Here is a 12,634-nt window from a genome sequence, read left to right as displayed (position 1 = left end):
GCCCAACGAATGAACGTCGTGTCCTCAAGACGAATTTGGCCCCTCAATCAATACCCGAGGATATTGGACAATCGTCTCCCAGGATAGAACGGATCTCGTTCTTCCGAAGCGGTACGTATTCGGAGGACTCCAATGAACGCAATTTTGCAGAACAATCGCACAAGAAAATGACAATGAAGATGAATGAGAGTGCAGCACAGCAATATGACTTTCGGAATTTTTGGAAAAGCAAGCTTCTTTTGGTCAGATGTAAAAATGAATAGTCACCAAGGAATTTCGGATATAGAAGGATGAAACTGAAGAGTCACCAACCGGACAATTTCGTTTGGTTCGATTCGTGAACAGTCACGAGTCGAGCCTTGAACCGGTTCGGTTCGTGAACAGGCGCGAAGGGGCTTCGGTTTTTCGTTCGAACCGAACCTCACGAACAGACATGTTTATTTGTCCAAAAAAAAAATAAATTCTAAACAACGTGTCTGTTCGGAAAAAAATAAAAAACCGATAGAGAGTGGACCCGGAAGCGAACCGGCCAGACGGACGGCGGCGGCGGCGCACGCGCGCGGGGGGTGGACCGACCTAGCTTGACGTAGGTCCTCTCTCTTCCACAAAAGTGGGGTACCCCTTGGGGCCCATTTGTGAGGCTCAACTATTTGAACCCATCTCCCATCTCTCTTCTACCCTATGTGGGACACTTTCACCCACACACTTCTCATTAAATTCTATGGGATTTTGGTTCCAAAATCCCAACAATCCCCCACATGAATGAGAAGTTCAGATATCATGACTCTTCGTGTATGCATGAGATGCAATGTGCGATTATTCCATGAGAAAACGTTGCATCAGGATAAGTAGTCTGAGACCTTGAACTTTCCTTAGTGAAACCTATCGGACTTACTCAGTCAATCAGTAGACTTGATGTCTTTGAACTGTCGACCTTTGGTGTAAGCGTAAGCCTAGACAATAGAAATCACACAACTGTTTCTCGAACAAAATTGGTTCTCACTGTTGTGTTCGTTTTGGCCATGAACACCGCTTGGTCTCATGAGTGTTTTAGAGAATTCGGCCTTTTCAATTCTCACAGAAGCGGCCCTCACTTCACACTCACATAGGTGATTTCTGAACATATAGTATATCACATACTCAATTCAGAATCATTAAAAGCTTTTGCTTAACCTTCACATATTAGTACTGTCTTCATCCGTGAATGAGTAAAAATTTGACAGTACTCTACACTGTCTTCATAACTTAGTTGTCCCTTTGAACCTAGATCTTGGGATCTCCAATCAACTAGGTAGGGTTTCCGCTATGATGACTTGTTTATAGGCCTTAAACCCATTCCCCTTGATGTTTTTGCAACCATCTCTCTAGTTAGGCCTTTTGTCAATGGATCCGCAATATTATCTTTTGACTTCACATAGTCAACGGTGATAATTCCACTAGAAAGAAGTTATCTTATTGTGTCATGTCTTCGACGTATGTGTCGAGACTTACCGTTATACATGACATTCCTTGCCCTTCCTATTGCCGCTTGACTGTCACAATGTATACAAACAGTGGGCACCTTGGTTTAGGCCAATTAGGAATATCTTCCAAGAAATTTCAAGCCACTCTGCTTCTTCACCGGCTTTATCCAAAGCAATAAATTCTGATTCCATAGTGGATCTAGCAATACAAGTTTGTTTGGATGATTTCCAAGACACTGCCGCTCCCCCAAGTGTGAATACATATCCACTTGTCGATTTTATGTCTTTAGTGCCAGTTATCCAATTTGCATCACAGTATCCTTCAAGTACTACTGGATATTCTGTGTAATGCAAAGCGTAATCTTGAGTATGCTTTAAGTAGTCCAATAAACGTTTCATTGCTTTCCAATGATTTTCATTTGGACTAACTATAAATCGACTTAGCTTGCTAACCGCACAAGCTATGTCCGGCCTAGTACAGTTCATGACATACATTAAACTGCCTAGTATACTAGCATACTCATTTTGAGCCTTACTTTCACTAGTATTCTTCGAAAGATGTAAATTAACATCTATCGGAGTCTTTACCGGTACAATATCTAGATTCTTGCACTTTCCAAGAATCGTCCCAATATAATGGGATTGTGATAGAGCTAATCCTCCATATGTTTTATGGATTTAACTCCTAAAATAACATCTGCAACCCCCATATCTTTCATATCAAATTTACTTGTGAGCATGCGTTTGGTCGCCTTAACAACCTCACTATCGCTGCCCATTATAAGCATGTCGTCTACATATAAGCAAAAAATGGCAAAACCATTATGAGTGTTCTTAACATATACACATTTATCACACTCATTGATCTTGAAACCATTCGACAACATGACATGGTCGAATTTAGCATGCCATTATTTCGGTGCTTGTTTCAATCCATAGAGTGACTTGATAAGCCGACATACTTTCTTCTCTTGACTTGGAATAATGAACCCTTCGGGTTGTTCCAAATATATTTCTTCTTCCAAATCCCCGTTTAAGAAGGCCGTCTTAACATCCATTTGATGGATTTCAAGCTTATACACCGCTGCTATGGCAATTAGCATCCTTATAGATGTAATTCTAGTAACAGGTGAGTAAGTATCAAAATAATCAAGACCTTCTCGTTGCTTGTATCCTTTTACTACAAGCCTAGCCTTATATTTATCAATAGCACCATCCGCTTTCATTTTCCTCTTGAAAATCCACTTACATTGTAGTGGTTTATTACCATGAGGAAGGTCAACCAATTCCCATGTATGATTTGACAATATGGATTCAACTTCACTATTGATAGCTTCTTTCCAGAACGGGGCTTCTGGCGAAGTCACAGCTTCTTTGAATGTCCGAGGCTCATTCTCTAACTGATACGTTAAGAAATCAGGTCCAAAAGACGTGGAAGTCTTTTGTCTTTTACTACATCTAGGTTCATCCTCCATTGGATCACTTCTAGATATAGTATCTCGAGGCCTCTTGTTATTATCAATTGGCTCATATACTATGTTATACGGAAATATATTTTCAAAGAACGAAGCGTCCCTTGATTCAATGATCGTATTAACATGTATATCTGGGATCTCTGACTTGTGAACAAGAAAACGATATGCATTGCTATTCTGAGCATATCCAATAAAGACACAGTCAACAGTCTTTGGTCATATCTTAACCTTTTTTAGGCTTAGGAACTGCAACTTTAGCCAAACACCCCCACACTTTGAGATAATTCAAGTTAGGCATTCTGCCTTTCCATTTCTCATAGGGAGTTTGTTGTGTCTTTCTGTGGGGTACTCTATTTAAAATAAAATTCGCCGTCAAAACAGCTTCCCCCCACAAATTCTGTGGTAAACCGGAACTATTCAACAATGCATTCATTGTTTCCTTTAAAGACCGGTTTTTCCTTTCCGCCACTCCATTAGATTGCGGCGTATAAGGAGGAGTCATTTGGTGAACGATACCAAACTCAGTACAAATTTCCTCAAAAGGAAATTCATATTCACCTCCTCTGTCACTTCTTATCATTTTAACTTTCTTATTCAACTGAGTTTCAACTTCGGACTTATAAATTCTAAAAGCATTCACAGCCTCATCTTTGCTACTAAGCAAATAAACATAACAATACCTCGAGCAGTCATCTATAAATGTGATAAAATACTTATTACCACCTCTTGACGGTATTGATTTCATATCGCATATATCTGTATGTATTAAATCTAAAGGTTCTGAGACTCTATTGTCTACAGAATGAAAAGGAGGCTTAGAAAATTTAGATTCAACACACACTTGGTATTTCTCACTTGAACAATCAAATTTCGGCAATAACCCCGTGTTCATTAATTTCTTTATCGACTTATAGTTAACGTGTCCTAATCTAGCATACCATAAATTAGGAGACTCAAGCACATAAGCAGAAACAACTTTATTCATAACATCATTGGGTACAACAGTCATTACATTCAACTTGAAAAGACCATCACTGAGGTAACCCTTTCCTACATACATCTCATTCTTGGAGAGTACAAACTTATCGGATACAAAAACCAGCTTGAAGCCATTCTTGCTAAGAAGAGATCCGGACACTAAATTCTTGCGTATGTCTAGCACATGTAGCACATTATTTAGTGTCACAACTTTCCCAGATGTCATCTTTAGAGCAACCTTTCCAACACCTTCAACCTTAGAGGTTGATGAATTACCCATGTATAGTTTTTCATCACCCCCCCACACTTGTGTAGGACGAGAACATCGATCTGTTTGCACAGATATGACGAGTTGCTCCAGTATCAATCCACCACTCCTTGGGGTTTCCCACCATATTACACTCGGATATTATGGCAGTTAGATTGATATCATCAACACCATTGAAAATTTCTTCCACCACATTAGCCTGAGTTTTCTGTCTTTTCTTGGCTCTGCAGTCTTTGGCTCGATGTCCAGACTTGCCACAGTTGAAGCACTTGCCAACGAACTTCTTCAGGCCTTGGGTGAATCCCTCTCCACACTTGATAGGCATTTTCCTCTTCTTGTTGGGTTTTGATCCTTCTTCAACAACATTGGCTCTTGAGACCGCCAAATTGCTGCCAACTTTCTTCTCGGAATTTCTATTGTCTTCCTCTATCCTCAACCAAACAATCAAGTCTTCAAGTGACAACTCCTTTCTCTTGTGTTTGAGATAATTCTTGAAATCTCTCCAGGATGGTGGCAGTTTTTCAATGAAGGCAGCCACTTGAAATGTCTCACTTAGAGTCATTCCTTCAAAGATGAATATCATGCATAATCACTTGAAGCTCTTGAACCCGACTTAAGACGGTCTTTGAATCAACCATCTTGAAGTCTAGAAATTTACCGACAATGAATTTCTTCAATCCGGCATCTTCGGTTTTGTATTTCTTGTCCAGACTATCCCATAACTCCTTAGCCGTTTTTAGCGGACTATAGACGTTATAAAGAGTATTGTCCAGACCGTTGAGGACATAGTTGCGACACAGGAAGTCAGAATGATTCCATGCATCCACAGCAGCAAGCTTTTCTTTATTTGTCTCTCCAATGTCCAATTTAGGACCATCCTCATTGAGGAATCTAGCCAAGTTCAAGGTCGTGAGATAGAATAACATCTTTTGTTGCCATCTCTTGAAATCCGTACCATTGAACTTTTCTGGCTTTTCTCCGTGATTCGGAATAGGATTAACCGGAGTCGAAGCCGAAGCCATTTCTGAAATATAAACACAGAACATATTCACGAACAGAATCGGAAATATATGACTATGAACAGAATCGATTGGTCATGAACAGAATTGAGAATTTCAATACGAACAGAAATGAAAAAATTTGTTCACGAATATAATCGAAAAATTGTAACGAAAAATTGTATGAACAGAATCGTATTCTGAATACGAAAATTTCTGAATATTGTAATAGAATTTCGACACAAGCATAATTGAACGATGCAATAGAAATTCGGCAAAAACTAAGCGAACATACAAAAAACAAAGGTTTGACTTGAAGAAACGGCAAACCGATATTGGACAGAAAAACTCAACGAACAACACATAAGAATATACAAACAGAACCGAAGAAAATTCATCTTAAGATTGTTGATTGTTGTTCGGCTAAGTTCGTATATCAGAAATTGAAATCATATGTCAAGGAAACTAACCTGAAAGCAGTACAACCAAATAAGCAGAATGTTGATCCGAGCCCAACGAATTAACGTCGTGTCCTCAAGACGAATTTGGCCCCTCAATCAGTACCCGAGGATATTGGACAATCGTCTCCCAGGATAGAACGGATCTCGTTCCTCCGAAGCGGTACGTATTCGGAGGACTCCAACGAACGCAATTTTGCAGAACAATCGCACAAGAAAATGACAATGAAGATGAATGAGAGTGCAGCACAGCAATATGACTTTCGGAATTTTTGGAAAAGCAAGCTTCTTTTGGTCAAATGTAAAAATGAATAGTCACCAAGGAATTTCGGATATAGAAGGATGAAACTGAAGAGTCACCAACCGGACAATTTCGTTTGGTTCGGTTCGTGAATAGTCACGAGCCGAGCCTTGAACCAGTTCGGTTCGTGAACAGGCGCGAAGGGGCTTCGGTTGGGCGAACCGAACCTCACGAACAGACATGTTTATTTGTCCAAAAAAAAATAAAAAATAAAAATAAATTCTAAACAACGTGTCTGTTCGGAAAAAAATAAAAAACCGATAGAGAGCGGAACCGGCCGGACGGACGGCGGCGGCGCGCGCGCGGGGGGTGGACCGACCTAGCTTGACGTAGGTCCTCTCTCTTCCACAAAAGTGGGGTACCCCTTGAGGCCCAAACCCATTTGTGAGGCTCAACTATTTGAACCCATCTCCCATCTCTCTTCTACCCTATGTGGGACACTTTCACCCACACACTTCTCATTCAATTCTATGGGATTTTGGTTCCAAAATCCCAACAGATATGAGACCAAAAAAAAAAAATGATACTAAAAAGTGGGATCCACAAATGGCAATATTGTCATAACATTATGTTAAGAAGTGTTTTAGCCGTAGAGAGGGTGGAAAAAGCGTGCCCATGGAATAATCATAAAAGTGTTATGGAAAATTTGAGGCACTGGTATACCTATGATGAAAATGCATTCCGTGTAAGGGAAGTCCATGTTGCGTTTCATCATTGAGTCCACGTTCAGCATAGGACGCCAACCACTCCTTGACTCGAAAGAAGTCTTCCAAGTCTTCGAGTAAGTTGAGAATCTGAGTGGCCACTTCCACTTTTTTTTTTGTTGTTGGTCGAAGGACACTTCCACTTTGACAGCAAGGAAAATGCATAATAATCAATTTGACTATGATCAGAAGCGTGATTCTTAATGGTCATATGCACTTAACCAGGTCTTTGAGCTATGGATGAAAAATCTTTATTATATGGAAAAGAAAGCAGGGGAGACTCTGAAATGGGGCGAGTAATCTTCTCCCAATAATAAGAAATTACATGACTTAACAAGACTTTTGCCCATCTTTTAGATTGACGAACGGGAGTCATTCTGCAGTTCCTAGGAGTATTCCTAGTCCTCTGAATCACCAAAAGAAAAGACCATAATCATCAACTGAAAAAAAATTTCAGATTTTATATATCATAGCCTCATTTATATAAAATTAATGACAAAGTATAGATGATTATGATCCAATTACAAACAAGCATAAATCTCTCGGGAACTATAGCAGCTCCGACGGACGGTGAACACATCTCAGCAGATATATGGTGCAAAGACATGGCCTTAGATTAGAATTAGCCAATCATGTTACCCATTTACCCATTGAAATGGATGCTATGTTTGTTAGTCAAGCAATTATTATAGGCACTCATAGGTATAATTTACGGATGCAACCTCTTTTCACTGAATGCGGGAACCTGCTCGCAGATCTGCGGGAATACAAAATTGAGCACACATTCAGAGAAGTAGATGGTGGCACGGATGCTTCCACCCTGCTTGCAAAGGAACAACATCTGCAGTTTGTTATTTATTCCTCTGTTCCAGATGTTATTAAAGACTTTTGTACAGTGACACCGCTGGGGAGCACATATATTTCAGACAAGTTAACTTGACTCGTTTTGTTTAATGTAATCATGTTATTCACCGAAAAGAAGGGAGAAGAAAAGCTTTTTCTCCGCTGTAAATGCACATCGTTCTTTTTCTCCTTTTTAAACATCTGTTGACCATTATCACCTTAAATGTTGACTTCGATGTGAGGATTTTCCATTCCCCTTCTTTACTCTACTGTATAACGACACTAGACTTTTAGCTCGCCCGATGCCAGGTTACTTGAGATAACATCTTTGAAGATCATGAATATTTATTTATTTTCGAACGGAAGTTTATTTAGTGCTGTCCAATTGTAATTATAAATTAGAATATGATATTTATTTGGTTACGGTATTAAGAATGCACAAATTATACAAAACCTGTTAACTCAAGCCATTTTGGGAAAATGGCACAAACAGTCCCTGAACTTTGACTTAATGTGCAAGGTCCCTGAACTTTTAATTTGTTCATTGTGGTCCTTGAACTTTAATCAAATGTGCAATGTGGTCTCTGAACTTTTAATTTGTTCAATGTCATCTCTGAACTTTTGGTAGATATTCAATTTAGTCCCTGAACTATATGAAAATGTTCAATTTAATCATTCCATTTAATCAAGTTCAGGGACTACCTTGTACATTTTCATGTAGTTCAAGGACTACATTGAACATGCACCAAAAGTTCAGTGACCACTTTGAACAAATTAAAAGTTTATGTTAGGTTAAAGTTCAAGAACTACATTGAACAAATTAAAAATTCGGGGACTAAATTGCACATTGAACCAAAGTTCAGGGACTATTTGTGTCATTATCCCAGCCATTTGTGATCTCAGTTGAGTTTCCATCCAAACAATTAAAATGGTCAGTTCATCCATCTATTCAATATAGAGCAATTTCTATGTAGCAATTTTTTTGTAATATAGCGATCAAGTGGTATTAGGCCAGCTTTCGCGCATCTCGATTGGTTCACTTCCCTGGCTAATATTAAGGGCACGCTCCTCCATATCGACCACATGCATTCAGGATTACGCATAGAGTGCTAATGAGAAAGCTTGAAACTTGAGACCACAAGTACAGTAACAAATTCTTTGGCCATCTAAAACAACATCTTGTCTAGCAATTACGTGTGCACGATTTAGATGGAAATGCAAACTATTTACGTATGTGAAATACCACGTCTACTTGGAATATAGTCTGTAATCAGAAATCAAATTGCAGTTTCACTCTCCACACGTTCTGAAACAGAAGGACTCTAAACTAGTTCTGTTGTTCTTTCCCTCTCGTCTAGTTACATGAAAATTTTACCTAGGACAATCAAGAGACATACTCAATACACCTACTGCATTACAGATTCAGAATGATTAAGAGATTAAAAGCAGCATTTTGAATTGCCTCTTGCTTTAATTTCCCCTTCACTACCTACGTTCCGCTATCCCCCTCCCATTTTACATTGCTAAGCAAACCTCTCTCATTTCTGCTAAGTACATAATTCAACAAGATCCTGCAATTACATTAGTAGCAGAATCCAAAATGCCAAGGTGACAAAAAAATGGCTTTCCCAAACTGCCTATAAACATAGCTCATAGGCAGGCCCAGCCTTTTCCCATATTAACCAACTCCAGAAACGAAAACAGAGATCATGACATCTTATCTCTATGCACTTCTTACTCGGTGGTCCTCATGATGGTTCATACATCACTTGCTAAGCCACCGTGCCAGGATGAGAGCTCTGCCTTGATGGAATTCAAGCGAAGTTTCAGAACCAAAAGAACAGATTTTCGATGTGTTTATGCGAAGGTTTATCATGGGCATATGGAGATTGCTGCTCATGGGATGGCGTAGAGTGCCACGATGCCTTGATAATTGGACAGTACTTTATAAACTTCCATGCAAAAAATAAATAAACATCAGTGATTTTTTTAAGATGTTATTTCAAGTATCGCGGCGTTGCACTGGCTAAAATGCTAGTGTTGTTATACAATAGAAGTGAAGAACGGGAATGGAATATTCTCACGTCGAAATTAACATTTGCTGTGATAATGGTCTGAAAAAGAAAAATAAAAAAAGACTGATGAATGCCTATACACCAGAGACAAAACTTTTTTTCTCCCTTACTTTCGGGGAATAACAGAACTACATTAAACAAAACAAGTCAAGTTACATTGTCTGATATGTATGTGCTCCAACGCCTTTAATAAGATCTGGAACGGTGGAATAAAGAACAAATTGCAACTGTTGTTCCTTTCCAAGCAGGGCCGAAGCGTCCTGCCAACCAGGCTCGTGACATTACTTGTGCCAATTAAGCCATGAAGCCCATTCGAAGAGGACTAAAACGATTTGAACGAGCTGTTAGTCTTTCAAATTGGTCTTGGCCGAGCTCACTCATTTTTATAGAGCAAAATGAATGAACTAGTATTGCCTTAGTGCTCCCTTTTTCCACGACAACGAAGTGTTAGGATTAGGCGTACAAATGCAACAAAAAGGAGAGTAAAAGCGAGAAAGAGAAATCGAGACATAAGGTTTTTATTCAGGTTCACCATTAAACTAAAGCTACATCTACTAGAGGATTCCACCATAATTAGCACTTCCGACCTCTCTATTACAATCCTCAATTATAAGAAAAAGAAATTATATATACTCAGTAGCCATTCATGAGCCCAACTCTTGTGCCTTCTTATCGATGGGGAGTATAAACTGCACCCCAAAATGAAGTCCATCTTAAATAAGTAAATTGCAGACACATGAAATTCTCATGTACGGACTAAGTAATAAAATGAGTCAACATTTAGGTGGATGACCCGAAGATGAAATTGTTTAGACCGGATGTTCATTCTTTAATCATTGAGTTATACTCATTGGGTCATGCCTCGATACTTGGTATTTGTTTATGCTATATGTAAATTAGGTGATTCAACTTCTTTCAACTGCAAATCGATTCCTTCATCATAAGAAACCGTTAGAAGGTTAAGAAAATAACAGGTGTATCTCAATCATTAATGATATTATAAGCAATGAGTGAAATAATCACAGAAATACTATGGAAAATATGAGGCACTTGCTATACCTATTGATCAAAATGCATGCCATGTAAGTGAAGTCGATGTTGCATTTCATCATTGAGTCCGTGTTCGGCGTAAGACGTCAACCACGCCTTGACTCGAAAGTCTTCTTCCAAGTCTTCCACTAGTTGAGGGGAGAATCTGAGATGGCCACTTCAACTTGCATGTCACGCTCAACGTAATCTTGCACAAGATTACTAGTACCCTTTCCGTTCATGTATATCTAAAGGTTAAAAACAAAAGTTAGGGTATAATAATTTTTTTGTACCTCGCTTCCTAATCTCAGTTTCGGCTTTGCAACTTGACTTTTGAGTTCAACCAACAAGCCCCACAACAATCAACTTCTATGTAACATATTTTTTTGTAATTTAGCATTGAAGTGGTATCGAGATTAGCTTTCGCACTACTCGATTAGTTCATTTTCCTGGGTGATCTTAAGGGTGTACTCCCTTATATCAACATGGTGCAATCGGGATTTTACTTCTAGAGTGCTCCTAATAAAACTTGAACCCAAGATCACATGAAGAGGATAAAACTTCTGGCCATCTAATCTGACACCTTGGTGATTTTGTGTAGCAATTACAAGCTTACCAACTAGATAGAAAATAAGACAAAGATTAAATACGTATTGTATTCAATAATTTTACGGAGAATGCATGATTAGTACAATAATATGTTAAAACATTAGCTTTTTGAAAAAAAAAATTTGTAGAATGACTCTTGTCAGTTAATCTAAAAGTGGCAAAAGTCTTTTTGCGGATCTCCACTTTGGCCTATCTGTGGGAAAAGAAATGAGATGCCATTTTAATGGACCAGCCATGCAATCATGATTGCACATGAACGATCAATCACGGCATGAAAATTTGACCTGGTATTTCTTCCTTGTGGATGGGTGACCATTTCTTCCCCTTTTTGCCAAAAAAAGGGGCAGTGAGAGGCAATATGTTGAGTAATTTCTGATTAGTCCAAGAGTAACATTCCATGGCAGACTTAGGAATTCTCTTGATAAACCCATCTCCTAATACTACTGTGTGGCACTTTGTCATCCCCTAGTCGCTCATGTGGATTGTTGACATGTTTTATAAGGAAATGCTGTGGAAACAGTGACCCATCACCAAATCAGCGGCTAGACCAATTAAATATGTCTCATTTATTTTACGCTCGAAATATCCAGATTTTTCATTGATTTGTGTTAGGTCTTAATTTTTTTTATCTCGGTGTTTCACTTTCATACTCGCTTTGCTAAGCCAACATGTCATGTCAGAGAGAGCTTAATCTTGATGCTATTCAAGAGGCATTTCAGAACCAACATCATCGGTCGCATCACTGGGCTCGACCTCAGTGGCAGTTGGCTCTCCAGCACCATATCTTCGAACGCTAGTCTTTTCAAATCTAGTCCACATGGAATCTCTCAATCTTTGTTACCACAATTTCTAAATAGTATGCCCCTCACTATTTAGGTAGAACAATGCAACAAAGTAATGTGAAACCATCACAGAGTAAAAATAGAAGAAAGTATTTTGTGCCTGTAGATTTTTGGGCATCTAAAGAATGTATAAAGTGGTCTGTATTTACAGAAGAAAGACTGAGCATCTCGACAATGGCTAGTTTGACTAAGAATTAATATTTCAACGGCTAGTGAAGAAATTCCTTCCAAAAATCTTATATCGGGAAGCTAGTGGAGACCAAGAAGATAAACGTGAAAGTCAATAAGTAATTTAATCGTTAAGCATGACAATGATAAGGAGATAGCTTGTAATCCTTAATCAACAACTTATTGCTTGAAGAGATTTCCAATTTTGATTTAGACAAAGGAAATAGGACTTTTGGTGGCATCGTAGCCACTGAAAAGTAATAGAAAAAATTTACGGAAGTTTTTCCTTTGGGTAATTAAAATTTACACATGTTGTTGGGAAAAAAAAAATCGCTCTTCGAATATCAAGAAGGTACAATCGTATGAGATCACCAGAAGTATACAAGCAAAGGAAATTTCACCTTTATATTTGTATAAAGAAGG

The sequence above is a fragment of the Syzygium oleosum genome, unplaced genomic scaffold (assembly GCF_021117445.2).
Source record: "Syzygium oleosum isolate NSW1041296 unplaced genomic scaffold, Sole_v2.1 Sole_v2.14, whole genome shotgun sequence".
NCBI classification, from domain to species: Eukaryota; Viridiplantae; Streptophyta; class Magnoliopsida; order Myrtales; family Myrtaceae; genus Syzygium; species Syzygium oleosum.
This window is presented reverse-complemented; position numbering follows the sequence as displayed.